Here is a 21,479-nt window from a genome sequence, read left to right on the forward strand (position 1 = left end):
TATGCTTCTGAAAATTAAGAGGGAAAATTGGAATGGTTTAGGAGCATGTTGGAGATGTTGATCACGGGGAATTTCAGATAGTGTTGTGAAGCTTCCCAATGGAGGATGCCAATGGATAATGAATTTCCCTCTTCATTCATATGCTAACACAAATAAATGTGCATGTTACTGCAGCAAAGGCGTTGCATTAATGCACGTTACTGACCTCATCCCAAGAAATGTACAACACAAGCCAACTTCTGATATAATTTGGGGAAAACATTGATTTAAATGCTTAGTGAAAACAGATGTTTGAGAGGTTTTTGTGGGTATGTTAAACTCTTAAAAAAAAAAAAAATCTTGTAATCCTGAACTGTAATTATAATAGCTGATTGTTTATACCTTTCCAATGCTTGGTCTCTGAGGCTGTGTTTTAGTGATACTGGCTTTGATAATTTCTACAAGGGAAGCACTTGCTGTTCAGAAACTGGATTCAGATTGAGACCACCCAATAGTCACTGAATAGCAGTCATGGAGATATGTATGTTTTCATTTAGCATAAACATTTTGAATTTAATGACTTCCTGTTTCTAAGGATGAAAATAATCTTAGTTTTCTTTTTTTTAAAAAAAGGGGGGGGGGGATATTAAAACAGGAAACATGAGTACATGACAACATTTTGCTGGTAAGCCTATAGGTTGATGCTCAACAAAGAGCTAACTCTAAGGAAGGTTCCTGAGATGTTATGCTATTACAACATGCAATTTATAACATTCTTCTAAGTTATGACTGTTTTTGTACAAATACCCAAACCTGATCATTTTTTAAAACAGAAATAAAATGAGCCAGAAGACAACAGATGAGGAAGGAGTTGGGTGGCCAGGAAGACCATAGAGAATAAGAATATGGAGGGGGTGTTAAGTTGCATGTTGACTTAATGCAATGTTACAGAGGATGGGTTTTCTGTTTAAACAGATAACAAGCCTCTGTTTGCATTATCCCAACCCAATCTGAATAAGCAGATAATGCTATAGAATAGTAAAAAGAAAAATTTAGATAAAACCTTAGAATTAGACTGGAATCATTAAAGAGAATATTCAGCAGTCACACTCAAGTTAAAATGTCAATTAGTTCTATCCTAGTGTTGCTCTTTTTTTGTAACTCAATTTGATGTACGAGTTATTAATATGGCAAGCTTTTAGAAGCAGCATATGAAAACAACTGTATTCATTTTGTCTTTTGAGTTTAGCTGACTTAGCAGTGGAAGTGAGTGATTTGCAAAGACTAGTAGGGGCTTGTGTAAATTCACTGAGATGTGAATAGTCAGGAAATGTTACACTCTTGTAGTGCTATTTTATTTTATACTTGAACTCAGTAAATGGTGTTGGCCTGTGATGTATATCTTTTGCAGTATTACGTCGCCACTTCATGCAGTGCTCTGTTTGATCAGTGCATGTGTTCTTCGTCTTTTTAAGTAATTTCTGTTGAAGGGATCACAGTGTGCACAATAAATCCTGGTAGCAGAAGTTCAGGATCCCCTTAGAAAGGCGCGTGTTGAGAGGCGAGGAGGAGGAGGCCTGCATGGTTGGATTCAACTTTGGGGCTGAGAGGGGATCTTTAAACCAAACTAGGCCTCATCCCACCTTTCTTGGGGGAGGAACGTGTAAAACTAGCATCCTTTTTGTTTAGCAATAATGTGCATATGTATTGTTCTTACTGTACACTTGAGTGCCGTTTTGACTTGCAGTTTTGAAAAAGGAAATATAATTCCTTCCCAAAAGAGCTTTGTTAGAAGTGTGCTGGAGGAGCCTGGGTTAAGTGAGTCAGCTTGATTAAGCTGCAAATAATGCTTTGTCTCATAACTGAATAAAAACAGAAAACTTCCTTTCTGAAGGGGGAAAGAAAGGTTAACAAGTCATGTTCTTGTACCCCGATAACTCGTATTTTCAAGAATACTAGATATATGTTAAACTGCAACATTCATATTGACTTGGAGTTAGAGTTATGGGACTTGGACAATAATATGTGTATTGTGAAATGCAGGCTCTTCCTGAGTCGAAACGTAAGAATTTCCTTTAGCTTTTGGTGGCAAAATAAGTTAAACTAATTGAGCAGTCTTCTGAAGCTTTGTGCTCTGCAGGCATTCATCAAAGTAGGGATTTGTATTACGAATGTAAGTAAATTGGTGTATTATTATTGTTTACATCTTCTGTAAATTGACTGTACCACTTACATATAGTTCTAATGGTCCTTTTTCTTCCTTTTTTTCCTTTGGAAATCTGGAATCCCTGTGGTGAATGACAAACTAGGATTGCATCAGTTAGACTTTGTTATAATGGCTTTTGCAGCAGTATCTGACAGGATCTGTCTTTCGTCTCAACTTGGTGATATCAACCAGACAAAACTGTGCAGCAGCAGTATTTTCACTGCGTAACCCTAGATCTATTCCAATTATCTTTCATTTAAAAAACTGTGCATTTATTTTCCTGTATTACTATTTTATAGTATTTCCTCAAACCTTAAAACTAGTCTAATTTTCAGCTTGGAATTTATCTTTTGTATTTCTTGTAAGTGGCAAAAGTTGTTTGAAACTAAAGCTTGGCAGTGGGGAGGAAAAAAAGTTAAGACTTGCGTATCATAGAGCAGACAGAAGTCTTGTTGCTTTTATTTTTGAAACAGCTACTGTCATCATGTAGACACTGAAGTTCTTTATTTGTTCTTTTCTATTATCTGAAATTTCTTGAGTTGTGTGACTGTCTCATAAAAAGCACAATCTCCCCTTAATAATGTTGACTTGGAATGTGTCCTAACCTGTGCAGAAGTTTAGTTTTATACCATAGGCAATAGCATAAGGAATTTTTCAGTGCCAGATACAAAGACAGCAGCCGTTGTTCGTGTTGCCTTCCTGATACTGCAGATATGGGTGCGCTCATCTGATGGTGCCTGCTCAACTGTAGACCTTCCTTTTGTATGTCTTTGTTTCTGCCTGGTTTTTGTTGTGTAAGGCATGGGTTCTTTGCTGTGGGTATTCCTTCCTTCCTCTCTCCAAAGCAGTAAGTGCCTCTCATCTCAGGGATTTTTGAGTGCAGCCTTCCTTTATAGACATTTTCACGACAGAAAACAGTCACAGTCTTCTTGGACAACAGTAATTTGGCAAAAACCATGTTGTTGCTTCTAGTGTGTGTTTTTTTTCTTTTTTTTTAATCAAGGCAATAAATGGCAATGTTCTTCTCTTTGAGGAAATATAATTATTCATCTCTACTGAAATATCTTAAAAGGTATGTTTTGTAAGAAAAGGCTTCAAAATTTAAAAGGCAAAAAAGCCAAATATATGTGTGTATATCGGCATATATATCTACCACTGAGAACAGAAATATATCTTAAAGAATTGTGTTCTCACCAAAGGCAAAAACAAAGTTATTTTACAATTTTGCATTGTGTTTACAGCTAAAAACATCATTCTACTTTGCATTCAGAATGATGCGTGTGACAGGCCATTATCTGGATTATTCAATGTGTGTAATTAAGCATTTACCTTCTTTCTTCTTTCATAGTACATGTGCTGGTGTTTATAAATTTGAAGTAATAATAATCTGTGCATTTTAAAACAGCATTTGAAAACTATTTTGGGAGGTTGATCAAAAGGATTTGTTTTGAAGCTTTTTGTGCCCAAAATACATTCCTTTTTTTTTTTTTTTAAGATGGGCATTGACATACAGCCTGCATTGGAGTTGAGTGCGGAAAATATCCTGGCCTGTGGTGACATATCCAGGATTTCAAACCATGTCTGTAAATCCCTGGGCTCTTGGTCTTTGGGCAAACACTTGGCAGTAGTTCTTAACACTGATGCCTCAAGGTGTACTGATATTTTCCTTTTGAGAAGTAGGCATCTGTGTGAAAACCTCTGCTCCAGCCAACACAGCTCATATGGCAAGAGGAGAAGCTGGAGCAGGACCTGATGCCTTCTCTCTGGAGTTCAAATTAGCCTTACTGGTACCTTTATCAAAACTGCTTTAGAAAGATTTTATTTTGAATTCACTGTCCACTTTGTATTGAATGGAAAGGAGACATGAATTTACCTGGAAATGTGAATTTAAGGTAACTTTTTAAAAAAACCCTGTGTATACCCTGCGGAGAAGCCGCCTTGCGTTGTGTTGGGGATATTGGGGAACAGGACTTGCTGTGCCCCTGGCAGACCCGTGCGTGCTGCGGCACCTGCTGCTGACCACTCGTGGTGTGGGTGCTTGGTGGAAGGAATGTTTCATTTTAAAGTTTCGGAAGTGCACCGCATACCTCTGAAGTCTTTAAATTCTCCGAGGGATTCCGGTTGTGCTGGCCTGCAGGACCTTGGCCTGCAGCAGCACCGTGGGCCTGCCTGCCTTCCCTGCTGTGGCTCCTGGTGTCCCCAGTGTGCCAGGGTCTTCTTGGGGTACGGAAGAGCACCCAGAGCCACCACAGTGTCTCTGGCAGGGAATTGGTGCCCGCACTGCACAGGGAGGTGGCTCAGGGGTCACAACTTGGAAACCCTTCCTGGAGACCAGCGCCTTTCACTTGCCCTTCCTGGAGTTCCTGGAAAGAAATGTTTTCTGCCTCACTGGTGAAAGATGTGCTTTCCCTCTGAAAGAGGAACTGTGAAATGTGGGTAGTTGGATGTTTCAGCAGTCACAGAGGAACGGTGGCACACGCGGAGGAGCCGGCTGTGTGAAGTGCTGGGCTGGAACTGCAGATTACTTCTGCAGGATGCTCAGGATTCAATTCCTTAATCAGTTTGGAGGGATTTTGCTTCATGTGCCTTCTGCAGCTGGTGCTGTTTGCTGCAGAAGCAGCTCGAAACCAAAATTCCCTCGGATTCTGTCAGATTTCTGTAGAAACTAATTTCATACCATAGCTGCAGACTGAAAATCAAGTTGCTTTGCATCCTTTCCACTAGAAACACATAAAATCAAGGTGATGCATACTAAATGCAAATATATTGGTCCTCGCTTCTTTGCGGACAATGCAGTCAATCTTCTCTTACTGATCATTTTCCATCTCAGGTGCTTTAAAGAACAGAGTGCACTTAAGCTGTGATCACCATTCATTTGATAAAGTTGTGAGATGTCATTGCTTGAAGCAAAACATTCTTAATATCTTGCTTGAAACATTCAGCTCGTGTCTTGAGAAAAGGCAATTCAGTTGTCGAATTTATTCAAGTCCATGTCTTCACTTCTAAAAGGAGAAAAAAATTACAAATTCTAGGGAAAATTTGAACAGCGTGAAATCATACAAGAGGGAAAAAAGTCCTTGTTAGTGGAGATATTGCTCAATTGGTAACAGATCTCCCGGGGTTTTGTTTCTGATAAATAACAACAATGCTTCCCAAAAACAGAGATGTGTTGCATCTTCACTGTGCTTCAGCTGATTTTAATGACAAAACATGTTTATTCATACTGGTGGCCCTTTGTGGGTTTTGGAGATGAGGAGGAAAAAGCTGGAAAGGGATACTGTTGAATCAGTCTAGAAATTGGAAACAGCAACTGCAAAGAGGCAGAATGTTTGGGTTATTGTTAATGTGGCATTAAGCCTTAGCTTCATAGACGTGGAAGAGGTAAATGTTGGCAAGGGAAGTGTTTCTGCCTCTGCTTTGGCCGTTTAATACTGCTGGCCCAAACATTTGTGTGGCCACAGAGTTTGATGCAAAATATTAACTTTCTCTTTTGCATTGTTTTATGCGTGGTGTTATTTTGGTGAATTACTTCCCTAGTCATTTCTCACGTGGACATGTCGAGCTGCATTTCTAATTCATTATTTGCTTTATATACTGTGCGTTTTCTACTCTAATGAATTTACTGTGGTATGCAGCCTCCTGCACGTTCGTAATTGAGTTTCTACTCCCTGGTATTCCAGAAGAGCCGTTGAAGAGATAAGAAAATACTTGATGTGGTCATTAAAAATCATTATTCCTCTGAAGGGTCACTTGTTTTGAATTACATTTGGAAGCTCAGCTAGAAAATAAACAGCAGCAGGTAGTTCTCTTTAAGCAGTCACCCCTGAAAGTGTTTTTCTTTCAGTATGTATTTTCTAATTTCTTTTACAGTATAGTTATATGTTAGCATTTTTCCCTTATCACAGCCATTAAATTAGTTCATTAAATTAAGTTTTCAAATGAATCAGATGTTTGAGTCAAGCATCACAAAGCATCAGGAACCTTCAATTCCCAATTATAAAGCTAGCTAGCTGCCTTTTATGCGCTGCTGATGGCTTTCATGAATTTTGTCAGTAACAAAGGGGCCGGTCTGGCTTTCATTGAAACTTAATGCAGATTTCTCGTGCCTGTCAAGAGGGGTAGAGGAAAGCTGCAAAATAGCTTTTAATGGTAAGCTGTAGCTGGCTACCTTTGATAGAAAAAGATAGTGTGCCTTGAAAAACAGGCTTATAAAACATACTAAAAGGGAAGAATTTTACAGCAGCACAGATAAAAACAGATAAAAGCAGGCGGTTTTTAAGAACATGTGGCTGATGCTTAAAAACCAGTTGGGGGGGCTTGCAAGACTCCGTGGACGTGTGGGTGTCCGAGCGCTGGGACGGGGGTCGCGGCGCGGTGCTTGTGGCAGAGCAGAAGGCCCTCGAAATAGGTAGGGCTCCAAAAGTAAATCTCGGTCTGTGTTCGTTTTAAAACTTGTTTCTGATCATGTTTTGGCAACAGCTGATTTCATTTGCAGAACTGTCACTTTGGTGAATTTGGTTTTTGAATGCGTTGGTACAGCTGCCATCGTTCTGTTGTGTTGTATGTGAGGTTCAGTGCTGTTTGTAAGGGCTCTTGTGAAGAGGGATTGAAAACCAAGGGGAAAAAATACAGATTTCCTACAAAAAAAAGCAGCACTAGAAAAGGGTGAATGAAGAAGTTGTATGACCCGAGTAGAGCTCACAGAAAAGATTGTGAGAGCTTCCCAGAGGGCATAATTATTTTTTTTTTTGAGAAAATAAGAACTTAGAAAATAACTGTGCAGACATGACAGGAAGATAGTAAGGGGTTTTCTTTGTTCAGGAACAAATTTAACTTCTTAGTAAAGTAAATACAGTCCAGATGGCTGGAAAGTACAAGATGCTCCCAGGGGTTAGGGTGGAGGTTGGATGAATTAAGCTTTGTAGAAGTCAGAGGTGAACAAGTGAAAGATGAAAATGCAGTTACAGACAAAAAAAAAAAAATAGTTTCTGCTCTTCCTGAGGTTTGGGGCTGGTTTGAGCCTTTCATGATAGTGATTAAATGAAAGTGTATGAAGAGGCAAAGTTTCTGTTTGTTTATCAGAATAAAGTAGAAAGAAAATGGATAGAACCTGTTTTTCTTTCAGCAGTGGAGATGGTCAGTTTTAAACAAATAATTTTAACTTCCAAATACAGTTTGTTTCAACAAATGAGTGTTTGTAGCTGAGGAAAAAGATCTAAAGATCTGTGTGTGCACTGACTGTTATTACCTTTGCAGCAGTGCTGTTGTTACAAATCCAGCTATGACTTTATCCAGAAATTATTACTGGAAGAAAATAGCACCAGGCACTTGAAGTTTACGTTGTGAAATGTGTTCTGCTCGTCTCCCACCAGGCACGCAGGCCGTGCCGTGCACTCAGTCACTCTGTGGGGTGTAGGGAAAGGCCTCCCTCCAGTCTGTGGCTGCAGGGCTTCCTTTTCCTTTCCTCTTTTCTCTTTTTGGTTTTGGGTGTGGTAGGAGACAAGTTCGGACAGTCTCTGAAAGAGATGTGCAATCACAGTAACCTTGCTGGAATTGCTTAGCAGTAACGCTGCTGAAGTACGATGGGGGTAAACGCTTTCACATCAGAGCTGGAGGAGAAATCTGCGTGCTGGAGCAAGTGTGGGGTTGCTGTAGATTCGATGACTTAAAAATAAGAACATAATATGAAAGGAAAAGATGGGCTTAGAAAGGAATCAATGGCTGTGTAGGTGGTCCAAGCATCAAGTTAGCAAGCATCATTTCCTGGTGAAGACATCCTGAATGGGTGTTTTTCTGCAGTAAAACATCAAAGACAGTTTGCGAAACCATGCTCTGAAATGACATCTAACGTGAGAATGTGTTGGATCTTACTGATACTTTTTACAAAAAAAAAACAAGTATGAAAAGATTCCCTATGGACTTTGCCTTGCTTATTATCCTTGGGCAGACCGTCATTGCTATACCAGTACTGTAACTGCAAATGTTTTAAGTGTGTTTTTTCTGTGCAAGTCTAATGAGAACAGCGTGTCAAATGCACATACCTGGGTGCTGGTCTTACTATCGCATGTCAGACGCAGGGGGCAGAAGTCTCACTCCCTGAAATGTCTGTGCCTTCCTTGAGGTGAGGATGCTGCAGAGGACGTGTCGGGCTGAGAATAAAAAAGGACTAAATAGGTGCAGGGCTGTTTCCTAGGGGCAAACTAGTATGTTTGTGATTCCCAGGCGTAGGAGGTTAGTCTAGGCAATACTTGATAGGCAATTCTCATGTCAAGAGCACACGTGGCAATAGCAAAAGAGGACCAACGATAAAGTTGTTCTAAGTGCATTGAAAACTGAACGCAGGAGTCAGAGCAAAGCGTGAAAGGACGGAGCTGCGAAGGGTGGAGGGTGGGATTTCTTCACGCTTCTAGCGCTCTTGACATTTTTTGAACAACTGCACTGCTGAGAGTAGGGTCCTGGAAACCACTAGGTAGGAGTGGTTGGGGTGGATAGCTTCTGGTGAGAAGCCAAGACCAATTTTTAAAGTGTGCAGTACAGCATATTAGTAGATGAAATCTGGTGGTCATAATGAGACTGTAGCAAAAGCTAATGAGTTGGAGTTGACACTGAAAGACTGGTGGAAAATGGGATTCAGTCTCAGGGACAAGAAGAAAGCAGGAAACCAGTGATAACAAAAGGCGAGAGACAAGTCATGACAGGCTTTCACATTTGTATCTTTTTTTTTTTTTAAGAATTTAAGAGATTTATTTTTCCAATAGAGATTTAAACTCTAAAGAGTCTTAATATCAGAATATCTGTGGTACTGGACAAAGAAGGCTGTGAAAATAAGATCAGGATGCAAGGTAGGTAGGCAGGGGTTTTAAATAGCGGTTGGAAAATGCTAGATGGCTTTTTGGTGATGATTACCCAAACCTTGGGCATAACTGGAAAATTATTTTCAGTGTATTGTGTGTAGCTTTAACATCTGCTTTTTCTCTTTTCGTAATCAAGGATGAGGGAGCACAGTCCACATCCCCTTGACAGACCTTGAAGCCAACAGTGAGCACTTGTATTTTGTCTGTCTTGAAATACCAGTCACTGAAAGAGATGCACTATATTCACAAGTGTGAATGAACACAGCTTGACTAATCCTGCTTTCAGTCGGGATTTCACCTTGTTTCAAGGGGGCGAGGCAGGGCAGAGGTATGCCATGCTCAAATGATTTTCCCAAGGCCAGGCAGGACGCCTGTTACAGAGCTGTGCCTGTCATCCAGACCCCCTAAGGCCCATTCAGGTGATTTCTGAAACTACTACTTCCCATTACTTGGACTGCATTTATGTGAACTAAGTTTAAGTAATAATGCAGTGCTTAAAATACCCTACCTGAAAAGATTTCTGCAAGCTTGCTTAAACAGGGTTAGTAATTAAAATAGATTCCAGGCTGCAGCTGTGTCTTTATAACACTGAATTGTTGAGCACTGAGCCTTTAATAGTGGGATACGAGGTAAATGGAGTAACAAATAAACAGTAAGGGAAATCTGAATTAGCACTTTCATATTTACATGTATTTAGCTGAGCCAGAATTCATAATTTAAGCCTTTTAAAAATTCTTCAATAGCTTTGATTTGTCACATTTGTCTAAAATCGTGTTCTGCTTCCTCGTTAATGCTAACGCTTCCACTGATGGTAGTGAAAGCTCAGCCTGAGTAGCGGTGTTATATGGACTCTGTAGTTTCTTGCCGTTCTGGTCATGTATCTTGGTGCAGCAACTGTAGGAAAAAATAAAAATGAACTGTGTGTTTTTAATCAAAACCAGCAAATCATTTCTGGCATAGCTTGATACTACTCTGCTCTAATTGTGGAAATATGCGGTATATTCTAAATACTGCCTTGCCTTACAATCTGCATAGTTCGGGTAGTCTAAGCACAGGGTAGTTCTCTGTATAGCATCATCAGTAAGATTAAATTGAAAAGCTTTTAGTGTTCGTTTTCCTCTGTGTTACTGAGAGTAATAAAACTAAAAAATAGCTTTCGAGTAGTCTTCTAAATCTTAGTACAGACTTCAGCATATCAGCTGATGTTTTATTTTGCTATCTAATTAAGGCAATGACTAGAAAAATGTTTTTTTTTGCTGTACTATTTGTCATTAAGCCAACCTGCTTTTTTTATACTTTACGTTTAGATCTTCAGCATCAACTAAAAAGGAAGGGAGTGCTCATGTATTTGTAACTTTAGAGAAGGTGAGCTAAGACCAGAGGCCCTTTTTGGTAGCTTGAGGGTAGCAGTCACTTAGTGCTTCAGGCAGCTCTGAACTAAAACTGGTGAGTCTTGGAAATGTCGAACATCGAGTGTCTTTGATGTTCTCCTTGATGTTCATCCCCCCCACAGGGTATCTACGTTGTGGGTTGCGTGAGCAATGAAGGGTCTGGTGGAGGCTGAGGGAGCAGCATGCTGGCAATGGAAGGGGTTTTCTGTAATTCCCAGGGACTCTGTAATCCTTATTCCATCTATTACACTCACAATACAGGTCTGGGTTTTGTATTTTAGGCCTTCTCTGAAGGCTAAAGTTGATACTATAACTGAAAAGAATAGGGAGCATTCCCTTCCCCAGCTGTGAGCTGGAACTGTCGTAACTCCTTAAAGAAGGCCACGCTTGGTGTTTCGCGTGGAGATGTCTTCCCTGGCCCTGTGGGCCTCTGGGGATGCCAGAGCCATATCCCTTCCTCCTTTCTGAGAAGCATGGAGCATTTTTTTCCATGATCTGTTTAGTTCAAACTGGGACATTCCAAAATTTCCAATCTTGCCATTCCAAGAGTGGATTCCTTGAATACTGGTGTAATAATCCCTCTGCCATAGATCGTCAACAACCTCCTACACAAGCAAATTCTTCTAACATCTCTGTCTGAAGTTAAGGCATTTGTCTGTCTTCCTACCATCCAAACTTCTTGAGTTTACTTGTCTGGCGCACTAAAAACATCAAGCTTTCTGTCTTTCATGGGTTTTGTTTGTTTTGTTTTTTCCTTCTGAAAATAATTTGGGCTCTTTGTAGCACATTTTGTTTTTGTTCTGTTTTTATGACTTGTTCCACTTGCTTTCCTTCAGCTGCAGTGGAGAGAATTAAATTCAGTTGTAGCCCTGATTAAAATCTTCATTTAATTGAGTTGCAAATTTGTGATGACAGATATTTGTCAGGGTGCTGATGATTAGTACCTCTTTGCATTCCTGGTACCTTTCTGAATTCTGATGATACTCTCTGGTTTTATCACTGCTGATGTTCATTTCTTCCCTTTTTCTCTCTTCCCTGCGTGAAGCTCAGCACAGGGCGTTAATTGCTTTTTCTGTGATAGAGTGACTTGTTAATTAGCTGTCAAGAAAATCTAGTCCCTTTGTGAGGTCTGTCTTGCACTTCCCTTGGAGTGTCTCTGATGCTTGCTATCATCACACAGAGTCTGAAGGCCAGTAGATCTCTAGTACTGGAAGTGCCATTGCACATTCCCATATGCTTTTTTTTGGCTTCCTTCAGGGATGATTTGTAGTGGTGATAAGCTTTACTGAAATAACTGTGAACTGAGAAGTTGTAGAGGAAATCTATTCATTAGACTAACATCGGAGATACTGTACAGGGTGCAAGGGGTATACTACCATTAGTGCTGTTTTCATCTACTGTTCAAGTAACAACCCAGGTTTTCATGGCAAAGCTCCTCACTGGCACTGCCCGCCTTGCTGTTGAGGAATGCTGCAGGACTGAGTGTTTTTACTGATAATACAGTTGAGGTTTGGGATTTCTGATTGAGAGAGGTATATTTTGGTGAAATCCAACAAAGGAGTAGAAATTGTATTAAAAAAAATCATTAGGCAAAGATGCTCAATAATACCACATAAGTTCTCTCTCTAACCTTCTAGAAGTATATTCATGTGTACCTCTCAGTTGCTGAGCTTTAGTAAAGAAATCTCATGGCCCTAATAGTGATTGTACACCACTTCTGTATCCTATTATGTCATCTATTTTGTATGCTGAGAGCTGAGAGTGGAAAAGATGGAAACATGGTTAGATTGTCAGTTGTTTCCAATGAAGAAATCTCTGTTTGGTGGAACTGTTTGCATTCCTGTGGTCAGTGGTATAAGGAAATACCATGTTATGAAAAATTCCCAATTGTTTCCTTAAGGGCTCTTTTAGAGTTGCACAATCTTTTGATGGTTTTGTTTGTTATTTAAAAAAAAAAAAAAAGAAAAAGAAAAAGTTGCCAGCTCTTCGGTTCAGAACTCAAAATTCTCTTAAATATTTACTAGGGCTTTGCTTTCTACACTCAAGGTTTGGATTCAAACCAGAAGTGTATTTTCTTAATATATGCTGATCAACCATTATAATGTGAGTAGTTGAAGATTATATTTTCATTCCAGAGGGTGTTTCTTTGGGATATCCCATCAGTTCCTTGACTATCCATCATTGTGATTACTCATACTTTCTGGATGCAGCTCTAAAACATTACTACTTTCTCTGAGTGAGCAGGGGAAAGCTCTCAAATAACCAAGTGGCTTTCACTTTAATTCTCGAGAAAAGAAATGGCATCTTTGACACACAAATCCATTTGTCTTGCAGGCTGAAGGCTTCTAACATTTAATTTGTACTTGTGTTTTCAATATCCTGTTAGGATTTGTGTAATATGTCTAATTTTTGACATATGCATTCATTCAGATGTATTCCAAATTTCTGAAGCTGCTCATGTTCAATATTTGTCTTACCGCTGTCATATCTTGAGTTAAAATCAATCTCTCTTCCTAGCCCATTCATCCAAGAATGTCTTCATTTTCCCTGAATTGAGAGCTGGCTTTGAGATGATGTTTACTGTGTGACTCTTAGTCCTTTTTCAGATATTTTTTTCCCCCCATTCTTGATATGATCTACATCCTTTGGTATTAGATGTGCAATTTCATTTTGGCTGTAGAGGCATTTAATTAATGTTTATTCTAGTGAAGAAAGCTTCATGCATGTCCTAAGCAGTGCTAAGCTCGGCGAAGCCAACTGCTGGGCAGTGCCTACACCAGAGGATTTCTCAGCCGTGCTGGAGGAGTGGTAGGGTGGGGTGAGAAGACCCCGATCGGTTAAGCAGAGTGAATTAGGTCATGACACCAATGTTGTGGTAGTCTTACGGTTGTTGAGGGTTTTCTTTGTTTGATTATGGGAATTTTAAACTGGGGAGAGGGGAAGAGATTATGAAAATGCGTGCAGCGCTACTGAGCAGGGATGTGAAGGAGAAGAAGAAAGGGCTGGTAGCAAAGAGGTGGTGACAAGCAGCAGGAAAAGCATCTGCTCAGGGGCCTGTGACGTTTCTAGCCTAATGGCTCCTGGCTCCAGCTGCCTTCCTCCCTGCTCCCCTCTGCTGACCGCTGTAGGGTCTCTGGCCTCCAAGGTGGGGGCACAGCCTGGCCACTGCTTGCCAGGGCTCACACTGGCCCCGTGGTGGGTGCCGTGGGCTCCAGGGCGTTAAAACATGCTGATCACCACCGTAAGGGCCACTGGGCCCTGGGCTGATGGAGCTGAGGAGGGCACTGAGGTCTAACAGAGCAGCTGCCAGCCTGCGACGTGACATCTCCTCTCGCTGGTGACAGCTATGCTTAAAATAACCGATCAGGAGCTCGCATAGAAATAGCATTCCCTTATCTCCTGCAGCGTGAAGTAGGTGAAAAATAAACCGTACTCATGCCAAGAATAAATGGCCACGTTCAAGTGTCTAAATTCCTGCTGCTGTGGAGTGCTCCGGCTGTAACATGGTGCTTTCTGGTGCCAGCCCGTGTCCCCTGCCCTCCCCAGCCACTGCCATGGGTCTCTGGGTGTGCTCGGTGAGGAGCAAACATGCCCCAGGCCTGCCCCCAGCTCGTGCCTCTGCTGGCCTTGAAGGCAGGGGAACTCCGGTGGTGGCTGCTTACCTGGGGTAATGCTGAGTGCCAGCACGTCCTTCATTCCCGAGTGCAAACTGGCTGAAAACAATGCCAGATATTTTTTTTTTCAGTGTTTATTTTCAAGTGAGCAAGGAACTGGCTTTCTCTAACGCTGTAATTTAGGGAAAGTAGACTGTGAATATCTTGTGACAGCAGTGTCACACATTAGTTTTGTATCATTCTACTTTCTTTTCATGCACATTGGTTTTTGTTTTTTTTGGAAGTCAGTTCTTTGCAGCTAAAACCAAGACAGCACTGAACAATCCGGACTTCAGTAATGGAGAAAGGGCTGACCAGCCTGCTGAAGTGTTGAAACTGTTAAAGTACTTGTACATACTCAAAAGAGCAAACCTGTAATGCCTGAGGATACTGTGTTCAAGTCCTGGAGGAGTAACAAAGCAAAGCTGGTGATAGTTAAATTTGTTTCAATTGAATAAATACAAATGGTTAGCTGGTTAGAAAGAAGCACTATGCCTGCTGGTAGACTGAATTCAATGTCGCAAGGCATAAAATGTCTAATATGCAATGTGTTGATCTTTTTAATTAAAAATAAATAAATAAAAGCACGTGTTTTGTATGCACGTATGAAATCAAGGAGCCTGGCCCCCATCCACCAGGAAATAATTGCTTTTCCTTACAGGAGTGGTTAAGGGAAAAGGGAAGGTGATGGAAATAGATTTTGTTGGGTTTGACTGGAGACAGTTTATGCTCAAAGACTGAGAAGACAAAAGATGCTAGAAGCAAACAATTGCTGTTTTATTTACTCGTTTTACTTTCATGTTAAAAGATGAAGGCGAGAGGAAAGCCCATAGCTGCTCGGTGGTGGGAAGGGGTCGGGGAAAGGCGGTGGTTGCCGCGTGAACTTTGCACGCCAGCAGCTATGAAGCTGCCGGCCTTCAAAGAGAGGAATTGTGTTCCCGATTGTGCTCCCCTTTCTCCTGCTCCCCACCCTGGTCAGGGTCTGCCCACCCGGCAGCACAGCAGGCATTTGACTGCTCTGAAGTTCAGCTTCTGCTGGCCTAGGAGAGGAATTATGGAATATGGGGGTTATTTTACAAAATTCAGCAGGTAGCTGGGTTTTGTTTCTGTTTGTAGCCTGCTGTGCATGAGGCACATGGCTGGGTTCCCCACCCAGGCACTCTTAAATGAGACTTCCCTGTGCTGAGATTTATTATTTTAATGAAGAATGCGTTGTATGGTATCAAAGTAAAACATAATTAAATTAAATATTCTGAAAAAGAGTTCAAGAAACCTAATGTTGTGTTAATGATTTGTAAAGTTTTAAGTGTACAGCATATTCCAGTAACACTGAAAAGCCTACCACAAGTCATTAATCTTTCTTCTGCTTTACAGGTCAGCTGCATTAATAGAGCAAGGAGAGCTGTGGAAAAAAATCGAGGTACCCAAAACATTTTATTACGTGGATTTTTGGCTGTGTTCTTGCTGGTCATTTAGTGTAATGATTTTAATTGGGGGGTGGGGGATAACTGAATTAGCGAACTGCCACTTTAAAGTGGCTTTATTGAAGCAATTGTGGTTTTTATCTGTGCTTTTTAATCTCACTAAGGTTGTGTAAAATACTTTTGTGGGGAGAAGCTGTGCATTAGCTTTGGGATGAGTGCTGGAGCCTGCACAGCACCGCCTAACCCTTGCTTTAAGGGCGCACAGAGCTTCCCATGTGCATGGGCAGTGGGGTGGCCTCCAGCTGGGTGCTGCCCACCAGTCGGACTATCCCAGCTGAGCAAAGAGAGTGCTTGCGGCTTGGTCCCTCGTCACGGTAATTAACAAAATTCAGCACGTTATTTAACTGTTACTTGTACGATTCCTAAAGCTGCAAAAGGAGGAGTATGAAGTCTGCAAAAGCTGAGCAGTAGCTGATATTTTACAAGTTAGGAACTCTTCAGTTTTTATACCTTTTCCAGACACTTCTATTTTGAATTACAAGTGTTACTTTGGTATGGCTAGGATATACAATACTGTGTTCCTCGCTTTCGTAATAATAGGCAGCAAACATTCTCACAATGCTTTATAGATTTCCTTTTTTTTTTTTTTTAGTTGGAGAAAGTTTATCTCCTTTATTTGTCATGATTTTGGGGAGAGAGGGGAGCAGATAAGTAGATAGAGTCATAGCAGACGTTAGTTATTGAATTTCATCTTCCTAAGTAAATTCATGTGCATAAAGAAGAAACTGGAGAGGAAAGAGTACAACAAAGTTATTTGTACCCATTGATTATATGTTTAGTTGGAACATAAATTCTTCGACATTAACTAAGAGCTTACTGCATACTTCCATGGTCTTCAAACTGAATGGTGCTGAGATACAAAGCTGCCTTCTTCCCATATGAATACATGAAATTGCTACTTAGGAGTGCTGTTGTAGTGAGCTCTGCAGCCTTCTGCCCTGTGCAGGAGTTTATGCTAGGTTAATGTATTTTTAGCTGTGTAGGTTGTTCATACGCCACATACAAAAGCAGTCTGATACAGACAAGAATACAGTTCGTACAGAAGTAATCTCTCAAATTTCTACTTCTAATACAGCTTTTAGAGAATGATTACATCAAGCATTTGTTTTGGCTTTGTGATTGGGGAAAAAAATGTGTGTTTTCCTTTTGAGTGGTGTCTGCAGAGGGTGGGAAGCTGAGAGAAGGGCAGAGCAGCCTACAGTGCTGGTAAAAATGAAAGGTGTCCAGTTCTTGGCCTGCCAGTGGGTCATTACACTTACATGGCAGGCGGTGCAAAATTGCTCTGCGTAGTTGCTTGCACAGAACTGGCAACACAGAGAAATCCTGTCCCAGAGCAGCGAAGCAGTGGCATCGTCATCAGCGTGTTCATTGGGGGTATTTTTTATTTCAAGAAATGGAGTGACTCCTTAGTCCCTCAGCTTTGCTCTCTTCCACCTTTTAGGCGAGGCCTTCTATGGTTCCTGGGGTGTTCAAAGCGCCAGCGGTTCCCAGGGGCTCAGCAGGCTGTCTGTCTGTGCTGTAGGTGCTGTGCTCCCCAGCGCAGGCGCCCCCAGGCTCCCGGTAAGACAGGAGCTGGCAGAAAGCACGGGAAGGAATTTGTGTGCGACTGGAAAAGAGATACAGGCGAGCCTCAGACGTTTTTATCTGGCGTCTCCATGCTGAAGGAGAGGTTTCTATCTCCTTGCCCAATTTAGACGAGATTTTATTCCAGACGTCGTCTTGCTCCTGACTGTGCAAAACCTGTCAGATCCTTTTCCTGACACTTTCTCCTCCGTCAGTCTCTCTAAAAGACTTCAAAAGAGATTTTCCCTATTGCAAAAGGAACCAGACGTGGCCTTTCTTTACTAGCCCTGCATTCGAAGCATTGATAAGTAACATGTGGCTGGCTCCAGGCTGCAGACTTTCCCAGCAGTTTAAGGAAACACTGCTAATCGCTCGGTTTTAAAGGAAACTATAGGATCCTTCTCCCTTCTCTGCTGTTGCTCATTTGTGTAACATATCCCAGGAGTTATTATTCCCTTCTGTCTGAAGCTGTCAGGATTCACCACTGTCTTTGTGATTGCTGAAAAATAACAAATATTTTTCATTTTTCCATGTGTGGTGAGATTCTTTATTGATAACCTGTGTCACAGCGCGTAAGCTTTGATTTTTTCCATAATGCCTTTTGGATGGTCGCTGTTTGGAGCATTTATTTCAGGAGTGCCCTAGCAGAAAGAAAAATATTATTTTTAAAACTAGAGACTGAGCAAGAGGAGCTTGGAATCCGAATGCACTGTCTTCAGTAATTGTTTAAACCTGTCGTGCTGTTTGGCAAAGGTCTGAACCAAGCGGTCCTTTCCATAAAATGGAGCTGGGGCTGCTGCTTCAAAGAGAGGGGATGCCTGAGGACAGCCTCTGATCCTTTTAATAAGAGCAGGGCTCACTTGAAAGGCAAGGCGGCAGGTGCAGGAAGAATGTAACCTGGGGGGCTTACGGGTTTGCTCAATAACTCCAGGCTGGTGCACCGCCTTGTAACAGTAGGAGAACACAGCAAAGCTACAGCTTCTTATTTGCTGCTTTGTCTGGGGATCGAGCTAAAAGCAAATGGTACAAAAATACAGTCGGATGGAAGATGAATGTAAATCTGTGTTCAAATTTCTTGCCTAAATTGCTTAAAAAAAAAAAGAAAACAACAAAGTTCAGCCTGGCCCTGAAGAAGGAGAGGCCGGCAGCATTCCTCCATTCCCCAGAAGCATTTAACCTGGTTAGATAGAAGTGGGAGTTGATCCTTAGCTTTTGGGCCAGCTGTGTCCCCTCACCTCTGCCTGCATGGTCCATGTGAGGAGGTGCAGATGCTTGTGAAAATGTGGGGGGTTTTATGCTTTTTGAGTAGGTAATGTCTCTCTCATATGAAGCGTGTTTCTAGGCCCTAATTGGCATTGCTAGTTTTGCTAGAAATTAAAGCTCTAAAATCACCTTACACCTAGCACTGAGGAAGAGGTCAATGCAGGGCAGGCTAGGACAACTACCAAAATATTTTTGTTTATTACCGAAGTTGGAGCTGATCAATTTTTTTTGGCTCTAACCTCCATAAGCGTCAGTCCGTCGTTTCCCAGTTTCACTCACACGGTCCGGGCCCAGTCTGCAGGGTGACCGTGACGGTGTGGGTGAAGGTCGTGCCTCTAACCCGGCCTCTGTGGGCTTTGTGCTGTTGAGCCCTGGGCCTTCAGAGCCCACACAGGGACTAGATGTTGCTCGTGGGGTTATTTTAAGCATGTACTTGAGTGCTTTTTTTCACCCAACACATCCTTCGACACGTCTGTCTCTCACATTGGAAAGCGTACATCTCCATTTTCCTACCAGCCCTCACCCTTCCATGCCAGCGATTGTGATGACCATTGACTCAAAATCCATTTAACCTCACCCCTTTCCAGTCTCAAGCAATGGAAACTGCTTAGTAAGTGTTTACTCCTGGATATGTGCCATTTCAGGCCAACGTGAAAAGCTTGATCGCCACCTTCTATCAGTTCCCAGCCGTGCTGTAGGATCTCAGAGGCGTGGGGTCCTCCTGCTCAACATGACTTTCTTGTCCCTGCTGAGCACTGTGCACAGGGTGAGCCTCCTTGGTTTGGGCAGTTTTGTCATCTGGGCTATTTCCCAGGTAGGGCTCTTCAGACAGCAGTGACTCGATACTCATATCTGCATGAATAATGAAGCAGGATATGGGATACAAGGGTAGTTCTGCCTTAAATGACCCTTCCCAATAAATATTTGTGAAAATAAGCTAGTCTTGCAGTCCATTAACAAAAACAAAACTAAACACACAGTTGGGCTTGCGCACATAACATAGAATAATGTTGTAATCCGATGTCTTGTTCTCTGCCATGAATCAATTTGAAGGTTTTTTTTTTTCCTTAGCATGAGAGGTTTCAGAGCAGGAAAGTCTTTGAGTTAACCTTCTCACTAAATATTTGTAGTTGCTGACATTAATATTTGCTCATACTGTGTCTGCAGTCTGCATTTTTTTCCACTTAGAATGGAAAAAGAGATCTGTAGGCAGTGTGAAGACAACTGTATTTTCTGTGCTTCTCTGGAACTGGAGTTCCTCACTTGTTGGACTGCTTTCCCGTTCAGCTGAAGAAACGTTTTGGGGCTCGGTCCCTGTTGCTTGGCTGGTGGCAGCAGCCACGTGCTGTGCTGGACGTGGTGATGGTGCTGTACCTCCTCCACCTCTCCAGCCCTCCCCGCTGGTGGCAGCGCTCGCGCTGAACTCAGCTGTTCCCTCTGACCGCTTGCATCAAAGCACTGGAGCTCTGCCCAGATACTCGTAAACAAATGAAACGCGGTGTGGGATATATATTGTGCAAGCTAAAGTAATCAAAGAGAATATAAAAAAGACAAAGGGAGATCCTGTTCGACAGTTCTGCAGTTGTTGCCTTTCTCATGAAAAAGCACTTCTTTTGTATGTAGTTCCTGTTGCTTTATTACACGTATGAAAGGGTTGTGTGGTTTAGGTTTTTGAGAAACATCAATTTCAACAGGGATTGCCACTTGAAAAATAGGACCTGGTTCTTTCTTCAGCACCAAGCTGAAGATTTTCTGTCTTAAGAGATCCAATGTCAAAGTTGTTCTGGCAAGACTTGGCTAAACTTAACGCTTTCTCACCGTGATGGAAAACTGTAAGAGAAGAGCTTTAACAGTGGAGGCTGAGGAAGCTTTTAAAGTACAAGAGGAGAAAGCATCATCCCAGGGTACTTGCAGGATTGCTGCTGTGTCTGTGATCCATGGTTGTGAGGAAGACAACCAAATTCATTCAGCTTTCTAAAGTCTTAGTAGCTGATCTAGGGTTTGTGCAGGAATTCTGTAGATAGTATTCCTGTTGTGGAATTAGGAAAAAAGACACTACGTCTTTCAAAGGCATTATTTTCAGTAAGTTAAAATCCTGAACCATGGGCACTGCCCTTTTTTTCCACGAGTTACCTGGAAGGTGTTGAAGAGCATTGGATGGCTCACGGCTCTTTTCCCATTCCCTTTCCTATGCCCCTATCTTGGAAACAGTTTTCTGGCAGCTGATAAGTTTCTATATCTCATTCCCTGTCAAATTCTTTGGGCCGTGCAATAAAGCAGTTTCATGCTAGGCGGGAAGAGGAAGAGGACAGCATGAATGGAAAGTCTCCGATTGCACTGGGATCGGGCAAGCTTGGCTGTCATTTCCAGAGGGAATTGCAGGGAGGGAATGCAGCCGAGCAGTGGGAGGGAAGCAGTGGAGCTCTGGATTGCACCAGACGACGACGACAACAACAACAACAAAAAAAAACTTGAACAAACTTGTTCGTTTTCAGCTTTTTCTGTTGACAAGAGCAGGCTGTTAAAAGCTAGTAGTACAGACTGTGTTATCTTATCCTGTTAATGATGAATTAATGAAGACCAGCTCTGGAAAAATAAGTTGATATAATTACTAGCTTGTGACATGCTGGTCAGATTTTCAGCTATTTCTATGTGATGCTGGAATTAAAGCTGAAAGTTTTCATTCAACTTTGCAGACTGGCATACATTAAATCAATAGGCTTATAACTACAAAAGGACAGATCTAGTTTAAAATTAAATACTGTTTCCAATAGGCAAAATCATTCCATTTTGCTAGCATTAAAACTATTAATGAAATTTTAATGTGTCACTCTATCTCAGCTGCACCGTACTTACTTTTTAAAATGCTCCTTAGTTCAGGAGCAAGCCTGTACTTGATGACTTAAAAATACCATATCTTTATGAGCATAAAAAAATGTTCCTAGATATGTATCGGCTCATCACTGTGACTTACAGTGGGGTTGTTTTTTAGCAACCCAGTCTGGTTTGGCTTTATTCATAAGCTGAGTGGAATGAATGAAGAATGAGTGTTTAAAAGTTGAACTTTTTCCAAAATAATTATAAGC

The 21,479-nt window shown here is 41.5% G+C and overlaps 1 protein-coding gene across 5 annotated transcripts in view; it reads left to right on the forward strand.

The window, feature by feature from the left end:
• ADD3 (adducin 3) overlaps window positions 1–21,479 on the forward strand; it is a 99,655-nt gene that overhangs the window by 19,543 nt on the left and 58,633 nt on the right. For 3 of the 5 annotated variants that reach the window (XM_080597291.1, XM_080597290.1, XM_080597294.1), the window contains exon 2: window positions 15,458–15,503. The exons of the other annotated variants lie outside the window; for them this stretch is intronic. The gene's annotated coding sequence lies outside the window, so the exon portion shown is untranslated. The remainder of the gene's footprint in view (window positions 1–15,457; window positions 15,504–21,479) is intronic. 5 annotated transcript variants of the gene reach the window in all.

The sequence above is a fragment of the Anser brachyrhynchus genome, assembly GCF_964034855.1.
Source record: "Anser brachyrhynchus genome assembly, chromosome: 6".
Classification (NCBI taxonomy): Eukaryota; Metazoa; Chordata; class Aves; order Anseriformes; family Anatidae; genus Anser; species Anser brachyrhynchus.